The 16,031-nt window shown below is 39.3% G+C and overlaps 1 long non-coding RNA gene across 1 annotated transcript; it reads right to left on the bottom strand.

The window, feature by feature from the left end:
• Positions 1–7,722: 7,722 nt before the first annotated feature.
• LOC112619692 lies at positions 7,723–15,506 on the bottom strand. The gene is made up of 3 exons (XR_003118273.1): positions 15,397–15,506; positions 10,146–10,296; positions 7,723–7,949 (listed from the first exon to the last, which is right to left on the bottom strand). It is a non-coding gene; the product is annotated as an uncharacterized LOC112619692 (long non-coding RNA).
• Between the last annotated feature and the right edge of the window lie 525 nt (positions 15,507–16,031).

Genomic DNA, 16,031 nt, shown 5'->3' with positions numbered 1-16,031 from the left:
AAAACCTAGTAACTGAATTTCAAGACAATGTGCAAGTCTTTTGATCTCCATTTTCTACTAACAGGATAGAAACCCCCAACATTATTTTTTTAAAAAGAAAAAAAAATTGGGGGAAAACCAACATACAATGTAGCTCAGAGAAAATAATTCATGGCTAAAGCAATACATTTCTTACAAATGGAAAGGTGCCTCTTCAGTCAGCACAGCAAAAACAGGTCAGTAGATTTAGGCCATTCAGAGTAATAAATAATGAATTTCATGGCAGAAGGCAAAATCACCTTAAAATTATATCAGTTGAGCTCCAACAAGGTCTAAGAGTTCTTGGATTGAGCATTTCTCATGATGAACCAAAATGGCCTTGGACTGTGTCCACAAGGTACCAGATCTATAGCAGTCTTGTTGAAGCCACAATATTTCCACTGTTCCTTCAAGAGATGGTTTTTTTCTTCTCTCATTTCTCAGTCAGACTAAAGGACCTCAGCATTTGCTAAGCATATGGATGTTCATAGCTCCCCTATAGAAATTTTGATTTAAATGAGCTAAAAATAACCAAATGAAAGGAAAATCACAAACTGTAATTTTAGAAAGTATTAACATCATTTTCTCCATTTTATGAATGAGGAAATTGAGATTCAGAGAGGTAAAGTGGCCTTTCCCCAGGTTATCCAGCTAGTAAATGACAAACTCTCAATGAGGGCTTGAATTTCCTTCTCTTCTCTTCTCTTCTCTTCTCTTCTCTTCTCTTCTCTTCTCTTCTCTTCTCTTCTCTTCTTTCTCTCCTCCTCCTCTTCTCCTTCTTCCTTCTTCTTTCTTCTTCCCTCCTCCCTCCTTCTCTTCCTCCTCCTCCTCCTCTTCTTCCTCTTCCTCTTTTTTAGAGTTGGGGTCTCAGTATGTTGCCCAGGCTGGTCTTGTACTCCTGGACTCAAGGGATCCTCCCACCTCAGCCTCCCAATGTGTTGGGATTACAAGTATGAACCACCAAGCCCAGCCTCCTCTATTTCTTTAAAGCCCTGGGCTTAAAAGTGGTTCATAGATTTCTGGGAAAAATAAACTGACAGATGATTATTGTCCCCGTGATAGGCAGGTAGATAAATAGATGGGACCACTCATGATAACATATCGTTGGGATGGGAATACTAACTCGGCTAGTTTAGGTGCTCAAATTAGCAGAAGTCATTGTACAACCTGATACCTGGATGTCATATTTGCCTGACTCTTCTAGAACAACTCCATACAAATTGTGCCAAGTGAGGTTAGCCCTTCTACCCTCCCTGTGGGATCCGAAGCTTAGTTTTCAGGCATTTTCTCCCATTTTCTTTAAAGAGACTCTGTGCCATCAGCCTGAGTCAGTTCAGCTTCCTCAGTCACCAGAAAGCCCCTAGACAGCCCAGCCTAGTTCTCATTGCCTGGCCCAGGCACCAGCTGTCTCCTGTCAAAGCAATGGCCTCCGACCTTGTTATTCACATGCCTGGGTGTTTAGTCTGATGACCTGGGGAACTGGAAGAAGGAAAAAAGTATAAATCTCTGGAAGAAACTAGAAATGTTCTGGGTCAAACAATATTTTTGTAGATCTGTTGTTTGTGAATACTCTTTCTGAAACCATTTAGCTTATTGTGAAATGCACTGTTGAAGGATACAAAGGATGGTGCACTATCTTCATAGGCTCTGCACCATCAGAATCAGCATCACTTGGGAGCTTGTTAAGAATGCAGTATCTTGGGTCCCAGACCCATTGAATTAGAATATGAATTTTAATGTTAGGAATGCAGTGCCTTGGGCCTCAGACCTACTGAATTAGAATATGAATTTTAATAAGATCCCTAGGTGATTCACATGTACATTTAAGTTTGCAAAGAGCCCAGGGGCTGAAGAGAGCTACAACAGTTCCCTCTTCCACTTTGCCTCCCTTTGCTACTGGGATCCATGATCACTGGCCGGGAAGTGAGCCCTTATAACCACTTCCTTTTCTTCTCCATCTCTGCCTTACTCATCCTTTCTCTTTCATTCCTTGTCCTGCTTGTCCACTACCAACCCCCTTCTACTGAAGTCTCTAGAATTATCTTTGCTTGACATGAAATATCACTATATAATGCAGTCTTTTCCCTAGAAAACTTCATAGCAATCTCTTTTCTATGTAGAGGCCATTCACTCTTTCTTACTTTCTATAACTCAGGACAAAAAGTAAAAGACAGATTTTCCCTAACTTATCATGGATGCTTCCAGATCACACTCATTCTATAACTTTTCCTTTGAGGATTTCTTAAATACAGCACAGAAAACCCTGATACATTTTTCAATGTTAAAATTAAGAAAATAGGCTCAACAAAAGATAGCAAAAAGAAAATTTTAAAAAAGTTAAAAATGGATTTGCCACTCAGAATTAGTGTCTAGAATATATAATGAGGCTCTATATACTAATTAAAAAATAACACCTATTTACAGAAAATGGGTAATAGATACATTGAAGCAATCCACAGAACAAGAAACATGAATACCCACAAAAATATGAAAAGATTCTCAACCACACTAGTAATTAGGGAAGTAGATGCCAAAACCATAGTAAATATCATTTCACACCCTATTAAGAAGTTGGATCATATCAAGTGGAGATGACGATATGGAGTAATGGAAACTTAGACTCCTGGAGAGAATATAAATGTCTATGACTACACGAAAGAGCAATTTGGCAGTATCTAGTCATGTTAAAGAAGCCCTCACACTATGACCAACAGTTTCACAGCTAGCGAAGTCCAGAGCAGCTCTCACCCAGACACACATGAAGATACGTACAAAGATGTTCACTGGAGCAGTGTTTGAAATGAGACACATTAGAAATGACTTCATGTTCTCCAAGAGGAAGAAGGATAAATTGCATATTCATACGATAAAAAACTATGCAGCAGTGAATGTGAACTCTCCCTCTCTGTATATGTATGCATATATACCTTACATATATTTTATATATGATAGATTTTATATATCACATATTTTATATATGATATATATGTATTATATATTATATACTTGATACATGTATACCATACTTTATGTATACTTAATATACATTTATACTTACATATACTTAATATATATTACATACTTAATATATGTATACTATAAAATATATAAATATACAATAAGCATAATTTGTAATATATATTATAATTAATGTATACATATATACATATATTTATATATGAAATATATACCTATAACATATAACATATTTATATACATATTATATAATACATATATAATATATACATATTCCATAATATGTATACATATTTTATACATTATATATACTCTATATATTAGGGAAAATAATGTGTACATATATTCAGGAAAATAATGTATATATTTTATACATTATATGATACATATATACTATATAATGTATAAAAATACATATTATATAATATGTATATACTATATGTTACATTATAAAATATATTATAAAATATATTTTTAAAAAATATATTTTAAAAATATTTTTAAAATATATAAAATATTATAAAATATATATTATAAAATATAATATATCTATTATATAATATGTATTTTTATATCTAGTATATATTTATATAGTATATAGCATACTATATAGTATATGGTATACTGTATATATTTTGTTATATATACAGGTATACTGTATATAGTATACTATGTGTATACTATATATACTATATATACTATATAGTATGTAGTATACACATGTTATAGTAAATATTTTATACATTATAGAATATATATTATACATATTTATAATATATAATATATATTGCATTTTATGTTCATTATATATAATGTATATTACATTGTATATTATATATATTCAACTTGGATGAATCTCAGAATTTACTGTTTAATGATAAAAGCATATTGTGGGCCAGGTGCAGTGACTCAGGCCTGTAATCCCAGCACTTTGGGAAGCCAAGGTGGGCGGATCACCTGAGGCTGGGAGTTCAAGACTAGCCTGACCAACATGGAGAAACTTTGTCTACTAAATATACAAAATTAGCTGGGCATGGTGGCGTATGCCTATAATCCCAGCTACTCGGGAGGCTGAGGCAGGAGAATTGCTTGAACCCAGGAGGCAGAGGTTGTGGTGAGGCGAGATCACACCATTGCACTCCAGCCTGGGCAACAAGAATGAAATTCCAACTAAAAAAAAAAGCATATTGTGAACAAATACATAGTATATCATGGAAAACAAAGCTTCATTTAAGGAAACTTTATATGTAGTAAAAAAGTAAAGCAATGCTTGGAAATAATAAGCATCATATTGGAACAGTGGTTATATTGGTGAGAGTAGAAAGGAGAACAAATGCATGAGGATTTACACAGGGGGCTGCAACAGTGTTGGTATAAAGCTTTCTTAAGCTGAGTGACAGTTACAAAGGATAATAAATACCTTTTTAAATACACTTTTGGGTGTCTGAAATACTGATTAAATTAAAACAAATAAGCTTTGCTCTTTAAGACTCCATAACTCAGCTCTTTCACCCTCTTCCCACTGTTGTCACCGTGATACATTGATGAATTCTCATCCATACCCAGCCTACAGTTCTGTCCATCCTTCCTACCGTCTCCTGCGTGACATCAGCACTCCTACTGCTCAGTCAGCCAATGACTTCACATTTCCTGGGTCTCTTACATTCCACCAACCTTTAACTGCACTTGTCTTAGTAATACACAAGCTACGATTTGTTTTTTCTTTTTCTTTCTTTTTTTTGAGATTCTCGCTCTTTTGCCCAGGCTGGAGTGCAGTGGCGTGATCTTGGCTCACTACAGCTTCTGTGATTCAAGTGATTCTCATACCTCAGACTCTCAAGTAGCTGGGACTACAGGCACATGCCACCATGCCCATCTAATTTTTGCATTTTCGGTAGAGATGGCATTTCACCATGTTGGCCAGGCTGGTCTCGAACTCCTGGCTTCAAATGATCCACCCACCTTGGCCTCCCAAAGTGCTGGAATTATAGGCATGAGCCACCGTGCCCAGCCTGTTTTTTTTTCTTTTTTTTCTCTCTCTCTTGTTTAGTTATTTATTTTTAAAATTATTATTTTTTGAGACCAGGTCTTGCTCTGTTGCCCAGGCTGGAGTGGAGTGGTACTCCATAGCTCACTGCAGCCTCGATCTCCTGGGCTCAAGTCATCCTCTTGCCTTAGCATCCTGAGTAGCTGGGATTACAGGCATGTATCACCACATCCAGCTATTTAAAAAAAATTTTTTTATAGAGATGGGGTCTTGCTATGTTACCCAAGCTGGTCTGAAACTCCTGGCCTCAAGTGATCCTCCTGCCTTCGGCTCCCAAAGCTCTGCAATGACAGGTGTGAGCCACCACTCCCAGTCACAAGCTGCATTTTGGATCTTGTCACCCAAAACATCTCTACCCAATACCCCTGGCACTCTCTTCTTCTGCTTTTTCCTTGCACTTGCCCAGCTAATCTTCTCTTTGATCTCCTGGGGCCTCTTTTTTCTTGACTTCCTTTCTCCCTCCAATCCTCCCCTGAGTTATGTTCTTCTTTCCTAGCAAACTAGGACCTATAACCAACATCTTAGAGCTCTGGTTGCAAATGTCTTACCCAACTCCAGCCGTCCACTTCCTCGAATCCTGGCTTGGGATGCTGAACAATGCTAACAGAAATCATGTGACTGCCCTGATCAGCATCATTTCAAATCTGTTTTCTGCAGAGCAGGGTGACTCTAGGTCCCGATGCCAGTCTTTTCACTCACCCCTAGTTGAAATCATTATCTGCCTTACATATCAGCTCTGGCTCCCCTTTGCCTAGAATGGTGAGCTAACTGTGGCCTGCAGAGCTAAGGGCTCAGGGAGGTGCCTCAAGAGTGAGCCTGGGAGGAGAACACCTCTTTGGCAGGCTCTGCGTCACCATCCTTGCTTCAATCTGAGTTAGTCTGCTTTAATCATTTAAAATATTGGTCTTACACGTAAGATTTCACGTAATAAAAAAGGGAGGAGTCCTGCTCTGCAAAATCTTTGAGTGGCTTTCTATTATACACACAAACCTGTTACTTACATGGAGTTTGTGGGATGTGGCTCTGTCCTCTTCTCCAGCCTCATCTAGTGCTACTTATCCCCGGCTTCCCACACTGCAGGTTCAACTCTGCTCTCACCTCTAGGCTTATGTGCCTTCTACATGCTCACAGACCTGTTCCTCTGTTCTTTGTATGCCTGATGCTTCATTTTCAAAATTCTCCTTATATGTCACCTGCCCTGGTCTTCCTCATTATTCTCTATCACACTACCTTATTCATCTCCTTAATAACACTTCTCACCATCTTTATTCAATTTTTTGTTTGCTTCCTCATTCATTGTCTGTTTCTCCCCTCACTAGACTATAAGCCCCGTGATGGGAGGCATCATGTTTGTTTCGTTTAACTATTAGTAGCAGAGCCAAGGAGTAGCTTCAGCCCCTCTTCTAAGGCTCATAGTAGGAAAATGGAGTTGAAATGATGCTGGTCAGGACCTTCACCCCAAATTGCCTCAAATAAGTAACTAAAGGAGAAACAGCACCTTTTGGTGCACACCCTTGCTGTACACATGAGGCTTTGTGGAAGGTGCCACGGCTCTCTCAGTTCCAGTCAGATGCTGCCCATGGACCTTTGTACAGAGAAATCCTGGAGGTGCGCTGGGATCAGTGTATCCCCAGCGTATCCTATTCACATGCATAGAAGGCTCACAGGAACATTTTTTGGAATGAATCTTTGAAAGTTTGAAAAATACCAGCTTAGGAAGTAAAGTTCACCTCTCCTAAATCACTAGGAGGAAGAAAACTAATTGGAAGTCAGTTTTCTCTCTTCTCCTGATAATCCATTACTTACCCATTGTCCTATTCCAGGAGAAAAGACAACATGCTGCACAAAGAAAAAATTCTCCTTTCCAACACATGTGCTACATTGAATCTCCAGATATGATGAATTGAGACACTTCACAGAGTTAAGTGTGGAAGGGCGAACTGATTTCACAATAAATTGGTTAACTATTTAAGTGTTTCGAGATTCAGCTTAAGTGTCCTCAGTCCATCTTGATATAAGTGGCAAACTTGCAAAAGGTTGGAATGCCTGTCATTGTGGCAATATGCAAGTGCACTGCAGGACACAGAACAGTAGTTAGCTAATTACTTCAACTATATGAGACAGATTAGATATGATCAGTAGTTACGCAAGCCAAATCCTAAACAGAAAAATCTCAGTGGTATCCACGTGTGTACACAGGTTGTCATGGCCACACCTTGGCTTGGCAAGTGCATCGAGGAATATTTTCTCCCAGGCTGCCTTTTCCCTCGCCTGCTGTGATTGTCTATAAGGCTTATAATAAAACATGGTGAGATAGCAAACGTGGCTTATGTGGGTATATTTGTCCTTCTCTGCAAACAAGATTGAGTCTTTTAGAAGCAATACACAAGCAGAAAAATGGCTTCAGACAAAAAACAAAACAAAACAAAACAAAAACAGGGTAGTACCTATGGGTAATAGAAGGCACTGTGAAGGTGAATGGATGTAGGGTGTTCGGGTATGTGAACTGGGCATCTGGGTCAGTACAGGGATTGGAACTGAAATGGAGGTGATGGTGGAGGTTATACAGTAGGGAGAGTGAGTCTGATTATGATGATAGCTACAACTTTTTAAAAAAATAACTCTGACAACCCAGGTACTGGGGCCTTTACTTAGGTTTGGTTTTTTAACTCTTTCAGAAATACTATGAGATAAGGGCTTTTATTATTCTCATTTTATATGGGAAGACACCGAGGCTCAAAGAGATGAAGTAATTTGCCGAAGGTCACGCAGTTAATTCCAGAGCCAGGATTTTATCTAGGATTGTGTACTCCCAAACTTTGTGCTTATAAACACTGTTCCATCAGTATCCTCTGTTCCACTGTGTATGTTCCATACCGTTTCACTGTATCTCTGTTGGCAGGACAGTCTAGAGATCAGGAGAAAGGTTAAGCTTAGAGCTGTAATTACAGGGGGAATTTCTGAGAACATAACAAAGTCAAAGAGAGAGTCAATCTCTGGCAGCTTCCCCGAGGTGTGGCATACAGGTGAGACCTGGGGAGCACTGAGAATTTGTATTGGAGAAAGTATGTTCTGTTGTTCCTTAATTTGAGGATACAAAAAAAAAAAAAAAAAAAAAAAAAGGAAGTAAATCTGTGGCTGAGGTGAAGGACAGAAGAGTAAAAGATATAGGAAAACAGATGTAAAACAATAACCACTAAAGTGTACTGGCCAGTTTACTGAATGCTTAGAATTGCTGATATTGGTTTTAGATTGAGTTGCTTTTTCCTCAGGTAACTCCATGTAGCAGGGTCTAGGGTGAGATGCCTAAGGGGTGTATTTAATGATGGTTAATGATATTCCTGAGTAGAAGGGAAGAGGTCAATTGGTTCTCCATAAGAGAAGTCAAAAAGGTGGCAACAAACTATGTAATTCCTGCCTCACTATCAGAAGAATGGAAACTGGTATGGTTTGGCTGTGTCCCCACCCAAATCTCATCTTGAACGGTAGCTCCCATAATTCCCACGTGTCATGGGAGGGACCTGGTGGGAGATAATTGAATCACGGGGACAGGTCTTTCCCGTGCTGTTCTCATGATAATGAATAAGTCTCATGAGATCTGATGGTTTTATAAAGGGGAGTTCCCCTGCCCATGCTCTCTTGCCTGTCACCATGTAAGACTTGACTTTGCTCCTCCTTTGCCTCCTGCCATGATTGTGAGGCCTCCCCAGCCATGTGGAACTGTGAGTCCATTAAACCTCTTTCCTTTAAAAATCACCCAGTCTTGGGTATGTGTTTATTAGCAGCATGAGAACATACTAATACACACTTGTCTGATTCATTATGACTATGCCATTTCTTTCTCTAGAAAGAGTAGCTTTGCTACTCAAAATGTGGTCCATGGAACATCAGCACCATCTGGGAGCTTTACCCTAGACTGATTGAAATAGAGCTTGCATTTTAACAGGCTCCCCAGGCAATTCCTATATGCAGTAACGTCTGAGAAATACTTCCCTAAAATATGTATTGTGCCAGCTCGGCAACTTGGTGAACTCTTGTTCAGCCTTCAAAGCCTAGCTCAGATATCACCTGTTCTTTAAAGCTTTCCCTAGCAATGTCTTAAAGAGTTAATCCCTCCTTCCTTTCTGCTGTTTCTCCTCCTACTCATCTCCATTCTGTGCTCATGACACTGTGTTCTTGAGGAGAGGGTACCTGTGTTACTCCTCTTTGTATTCTAGTGTGTCAGCTCTGTCACTTCAACAAGATAGGTTCTAAAAAGCATCCAGTTATTCAATTTAGTTATTCAATTTAAGTCCCTCTTGGACCATGATTTTTAAATTTTTCTATGCACAAAAATGACCTTGTTAAATTGGAGGCCTGTAGACCTCACCCCTATGAATGCTGATTCTGCATGTTTAATTGGGCCCCAGGAATTTACATTTTAACTAGCAGCTCTAAGGATTTCTGGTGCAGATGACTGAGAGAGATCTCTGGTTTAGAAACATTTCCTGGTGTCTGTAATGTGGAGCTTCTTTCTGGCCTAGTGGATTGCCGCTATCCTGCATATTGTGCTGGTCTTTATGTCCTCTAGGTATCAAGAATGCCTTAATCAATTAGTAAAGGGGATACCCAAATAGGTATGGACTATATATCAGTAAGGATGCCTTTATAGAGAAATGAAAATATGCTGCATTGCAGGCCCTAACAGTCTCAGTTACTCAGTATGGTAGAGACTGTTGTAAATATCTCTCTCCCTAAGGTGGAGGTTGCAGTGAGCCGATAATCGCGCCACTGCACACCATCCTGGGTGACAGAGTGAGACTCTGTCTCAAATAGGCGAAAAAAAAGAAAAATCTCTCTCCCTAAATGGACTCAGTGATTCTTAGGACCCATTCCAGTGTGTGGGAAACACGTGAATATTTTCCACAGCTCTGATTGTGTGAGTGCTGCTATGTGCCAGGCAACATATGATAGGTAAGTACATTGATGATTTCATTGAATTCACACCATGATGCTGGACACGATGCAAGGGACACTGTCACCCTTTGAATGATAAGAAAATGAAGTCAGGGGTTCTTGCTTCTTTCCTGTTTGCCAAACTATCTCTCTGTTTCTTCAGCTATACTTTTTACTCAGCATCCATGCAAAATTCCACCGGGATCAGCAGAGGGGGTGGTTGTCAGCCTTCCCTAAAGTTCCTTCACTGCACTCCACTTCTAAACCTTAATCATAACCATTTTTCTCCAGTTGTAGAATATATCTGTACTAGGGGATGTCTGGAAAACACAAAGAAGTGATTTCTTTCTTTTCTTAAGAGAATTTTTAACCAGTTTGATTCTTTCCTTAGCTGGTGCTGCCTCTAAATCCACACATATCTTCATGGCTGGAGTAACAGATACACGGATACATATTTTTGAGTTGTTATAGCAACAGAATCAAATCACAAAAGAGTGGAGACAATCTATTTTTGCAGTTGATTGGAAAGACAATTAGAAAATTAGATTGTCAGGGGCATAGCTAATTTAGTTAATGCTGCAGAGTTCACTGAGAATAAAGCAAAGTTGTTTTTTCTCGGGAGGGTTTGTTATTTGGAGGGTTAGGATAAAAGAATGGATTAAATAAATTATGGTACATCCATAAATTGAGACACAGTGGTGCTGATTTCTTTCAATGTCTACTATATGTAGGGCACAAAGACGAATACAGCAGGCCCAGTTCTTGCCCTCGTGGAATTTATTGTCTATTGAATGAAGTAGAACTATGTAGATCTATATATACTATCATCGAAAGCCATCCAAGATATGTTGTAAATAATGCATAATGTAAAAACAGTATACGTTTGTGTACAAATGAATTTGCCAGATGGTTACAACCAATGTTATTAATGGCAGTTATCTCTGAAGACTAGTAAGGGGTTTGGGTTGGGGATTGCAGGAATGGGAGGGAATGATGAACTGTGCAACTTTTTGTGGCAGGGCCTGTGAACTACCTGCCCTCGAGTCCCTTCTTCAGTCAAAAAACAACAAAATCAAACCAAAACAGAACAACAACAACAATAACAACAAAAACACATAGAAAACAAACCCCAAATATTTTCCAGACTTCTTATGGCTTGATGTAGTCATAAGACTAAGTTCTAGGCAAGTAGAAGTGTTGTATATGACAGCTAAAAAGGCCTTCTAGAAAGGGAAGGGACTTGCCCTTTTGCCTATGTTACTTTCTGCTGCTTAGAATGTAGATTCGTGGTATGGTCCTGGCAGCCATCTTGGACCATGAGGAGATCTGGAGGGCAGAAGCCATGGACGGGAGAACACTAGGATGAAGGACCATGAGTCTCCTTCATACCAACCTGCTACCACTTTTGCCATTTTCTCTGATGGTAGCAGTAGCCACATATGAATATTTTAAATTAATTAAAATAACATAAAATAAAAAGTTTAATTCTTCAACCCTACTAAGCCACATTTAAAGTACTCAATGGCTACCTGTGACTAGTGGCTACTAAACTGGACAAGACAAATAATAGAACATTTCCATCATCACAGAAAGTTCTATTAGATAGTGCTGCTCTGCCGCCTGGTTCCTGGTTCCAGGCTTTACAAGAGCCGATAAATCCCCATATTTATGTCTTTGTTACTTGTGGTTGAATTAAACATACACTATACAAATTCTATTTTATAATGACCATATATCAATTTTATGATATAAACCCATATAGTTTTAAATACACAATTAAACATCAAACACAGATTAAAACAGATCAAGATATATTATAAATAACTTGGTTTGATTATTTAAAAAACAGGAATATTGTGTCAAAAATAAAATCTTTAAAACCCTGGGTATAGAAGAGATCTAGAAAATTATAAACATTTAGATGTGTTTCCAAAAGCAAAAGGCTGGGCATCTGAAGTTTATATAAGCTTCACTTGGAATCGACATAGACCGCACACCAAGTAGGTGTATACATTTCTATAGAGTTGCTGTCTGCACATTCAGCTATGGAGCATATTAAGAATGTTCTGACAGATACAGTGAGCATTCATAGGAGACACTTTTATAAGGATAAGATATGGTCTGGTGCTCTCTAGCTATTTATCAAACTCTCTGCTGTTTGCATTTTGAAAATATACAATGACATTACATTTTAAATACACTAAGTTATATTGTGCTGCCTTTGAACCTGCAGCAAAATTATGATACCATTGTGTATTTTTAAACATTAAATATTTCTCATATTTTTGCACTACAGCAAGCAAACCAAAGGCTTTTAGCATTCCAGGTCATGTAGACTCTTTCAATAAGGCTGTTTATTCTTCGTTCAACGTGTGCGGGATTCAGGAGAATCATTTCCATTCTTATAGGAAGGTGCCACCCAGGTAATTTTTGGCACATAAACATCAATGCATATTCGGATCTGTTTGGAAAATGCAGTACATAAAACCCATTCACCAGGCTGAGGTCACCAAGGGCGGATAAACCAACACTCTGCAGTGGCTGCTTGTAACAAAGTAGAAAAACCTTACACTTTCAACAGGGCACCAAATTTAGTAAGTCCCTAAGCACCCCCACCTGGTACTCTGCCAGCACAAATGGAGGACATGTGTTGGTTTTTTTCCCCCCTTCCTCATGTTTGTGTGTGTGTGTGTGTGTGTGTGTGTGAGAGAGAGAGAGAGAGAGAGAGAATATTTTATTCTTCCAAGTTGCGATGATTTGACATGTGCTGTTTTTACATATTTCCATTTTCTAGTTTCACTGAAAGTCTCAGAGGCTTATGGAGATGAGAATCAAAAATTGGTAAGCGTGTTCCTGGTAGGCAAATGGTGCTGTTATGAAATCCTTTCTAAAAATCACATTGGAAAAAAAGTGGTTTCAATTGTGGACTTTATATGACCACCATGTCATTTTTATATTTGCCTGAGAAACAAAGGGATGAGAGCAAGGAGTGAAGATGGTTGGGAGATACAATTTGGAGAGAGGATCTGTTTCTAATACTCCTAATACTAACTTGGCATTTCAGAGTGTTGTTTATCTCCTTCCAGTTCCACCAGCAGTGGTAATTTTTAGTGCCATCATTAGGAACTTGGTCTACTGTCCCATTCAATACATTACAATTCAGCATGAAGTCTGACATCCAGAAAATATCGAAGAACAATTTAAATTTTTACTGAAGTCTTGAGAAACAATGAGCAAAGGGGATTACATTTTTAACTCACAGAAATGTTATAAAGTTCTCTTTTCTGCCTTTTATCCCATTGTCTCTGGAGTGCAGCCAACTCTTGTTAAATCTCCCTAAAACCTCCACGCTTTCCAGACTCCCTCTAGCATGGTTCTTTCTTGACTTTTGACCTTTGACATTTTGGATCTGGTGTTTTCTTTCATGAGGGTCTTGGTCTTTTCTAATGTAGGATTTCAAGATTTTTCTGGATATTTTTTGACATTTTGGATCTGGTATTTTCTTTCATGAGAGTCTTGGTCTTTTATAATGTAAAGATTTCAAGCTTTTCTGGATTTTTAAAATTATCTTTCTGCTGTTCCCAGCATTAACACCACCAAAGGCCCTAGATGGCGAGCAGGCAAACCCAGAAGCCACTCAGCTCAGTAAGCAGTGGGAAGAGAAAAGCCTGAGAAACTTGCATGCTACATTTTTACTTTTGTGTGCTTCAGCTACAAAACCTTTTAACATCCTTCTAGTTCATCTTCCTTTCTTCCAGCCTCCAGGCCCCCTTAACCTTAGCTGCTCTGCAACATTAGCTAGTTTTTATCCAACTACTCCTCCCTACCCCAACGCTGGCCACCTGTTCCTTCCGAACCCTCTTCCCTCCCTACTGCCTCTGCTATGTGACCTTAAGCTAGTTGCCTCGGTTCCCTCACGTGTAGACCACACACCTGTTCTAGAAGGTCACTGTGGGGCCCTCCTCTTCTGAGATTGTAAGATTCAGGTCATGCCTACTCAAGAACGAACACCTGACTTGGTTAAAAGTGAACACCTGAGCACGGGTTGCTCCTTCTCCTTTGAAGTATTTTTTGATGGCACAAGTAACAGGTATATAAGTATATACTCCTATACAAAACAAAAACCATTAAGAATGAGACTGAAATCATTCCTTTCTCTAACCGCAACCCATACCCCTTCAATTTTTTAAGAGATTAAAGAAACACAAAAAGCCCCAAATTTCATCCACTTTTCTTCTTCTTCTTTTTTTTTTTTTTTGAGATGGAGTCTTGCTTTGTCGCCCAGGCTGGAGTGCAGTGGTGCCATCTCAGCTCACTGTAACCTCTGTCTCCTGGGTTCAAGCAATTCTCCTGCCTCAGCCTCCCATGTAGCTGGGACTATGGGTGCACGCCACCATGCCCAGCTAAGTTTTATATTTTTAGTAGAGACAGGGTTTCACCATGTTGGTCAGGCTGGTCTCAAACTCCTGACCTCAAGCGATCCGCCTGCCTCGGCCTCCCAAAGTGCTGGGATTACAGGCGTGAGCCACCGTGCCTGATCTCACTTTACTTCTTTAGGAGTTTGATCTGTATTTTTGCTGAGAGTTTTTTATGTTTTTATACACATATGTATATCCCAAGACTGTACAATTTTGTTTTGTGAAGAATTTTTTAAACATATAAATGCTATTCCTGTACATTTTTTATTTTCAAGTTCCTCTTGAATGTCTGAGAGGCTGGTAAAAATGAGATAAGCTGGGCAAGTGTGTTCTTGGCAGGCAATTGGTGCTGTTTTGAATAAAAATAAAAATCGTATACTGTGCTTACTGTTTTCATTTGCATTCTTTTGCCCTTAATATCATTGTTACTATAGAAGAACATAGATCTTTAAAAAAAAACAAAAACAAAAAAAAACCGCTGCACAGTATTCCATGTAGTAGCAAAAAGTAGAATAATCATACTGGTAGCTAAAATTTATAGACTGCTGTTTGCCAAGAACTGTTCTTATTTAATCTTCAAGGAACTCCATGAAATAAGCAGCCAATATTAATACCATTTTACAAACAAGATATCTCAGAACCAATACAAAATTACCATGCCTTATTTCATCTGTTGCCAGACATTCCAGTTGTTTCAATTGCTTGTGGTGACAAACATGAGACCAAATCTCCTTGCCAAGGTGCAGGTAGGATGATGCTGAGATGGAAACAGATGAGGTGGTGTGGGGCATCTGCATTTTTAGATTCAAGGGATACTTCCAGACTTCCCTCATGATTGTATTAAGAGAGACTGTAAATATTGAGAAGGGTGGGAGTGGAATATAGAATGAGGAGTGAGCTGGTAGGATGGCCAGAAAGGGGATGGGTGGAGGGATGTATGGCAGATACACCTGACGGCAATAACTTGCTTAAGCTTACCCTGAAAATGACCCTGTATGGCACCTGAATGTGTGTCTGGAGTTCCCAGCTAAGGAATCCAGGAGTGGCCAAATGGGAGATTTGTTCCTTGTCTGTGAGGCACATTTGAAGCCCTTGGATCCATCCTGTGGAATGTAAGCTGTACAGGAGATCCGGGCCCTTTGTTTTGGGTTAATTGAAGGTTGTCAGGTGGAGGTTGTTAGGCAGAGGGTGCTAACTGAAAATGCTATATAAACTGCATGCTTTTTGCAAGTGGTTGTGGTTCTTCTGCCCAGTCTGCCGCCGCTGGACCGTCCCTGTGTGTAAGTTTCCCACTAATAAAACCCTGTGTCTCATCTGCTGGCTCCATGTCTCTTTGGCTTCTTGAACATGATGCCATCGTTGTTGAGGTTAACAGGGGTCCAGCACAACAAGGGACAGCTCAAACTCCAACTTCATCCACTTTCCAATTGTGCATAAGGACAATTCTGGGTAAAAGCAGCCTTTCCCCACTATTTCTTCCAATGTCCCTAAACTCCAAGGCATCGACTCACTTCTGCCTTGTCTCCCCCACCCAAGACCTTCCACCCACCCTGCGGTGCATCTGGGCCCCAGCTGTGCCAACTTTGTTAGGCTTAGGAAAGATGTCAAGCCTTTCAATATTTACTTTATCCCAAGAA

Source organism: Theropithecus gelada, chromosome 2 (assembly GCF_003255815.1).
Source record: "Theropithecus gelada isolate Dixy chromosome 2, Tgel_1.0, whole genome shotgun sequence".
Classification (NCBI taxonomy): domain Eukaryota; kingdom Metazoa; phylum Chordata; class Mammalia; order Primates; family Cercopithecidae; genus Theropithecus; species Theropithecus gelada.
The sequence above is the reverse complement of the archived record's forward strand: the minus strand, read 5'-3'. Positions and strand labels throughout refer to the sequence as shown.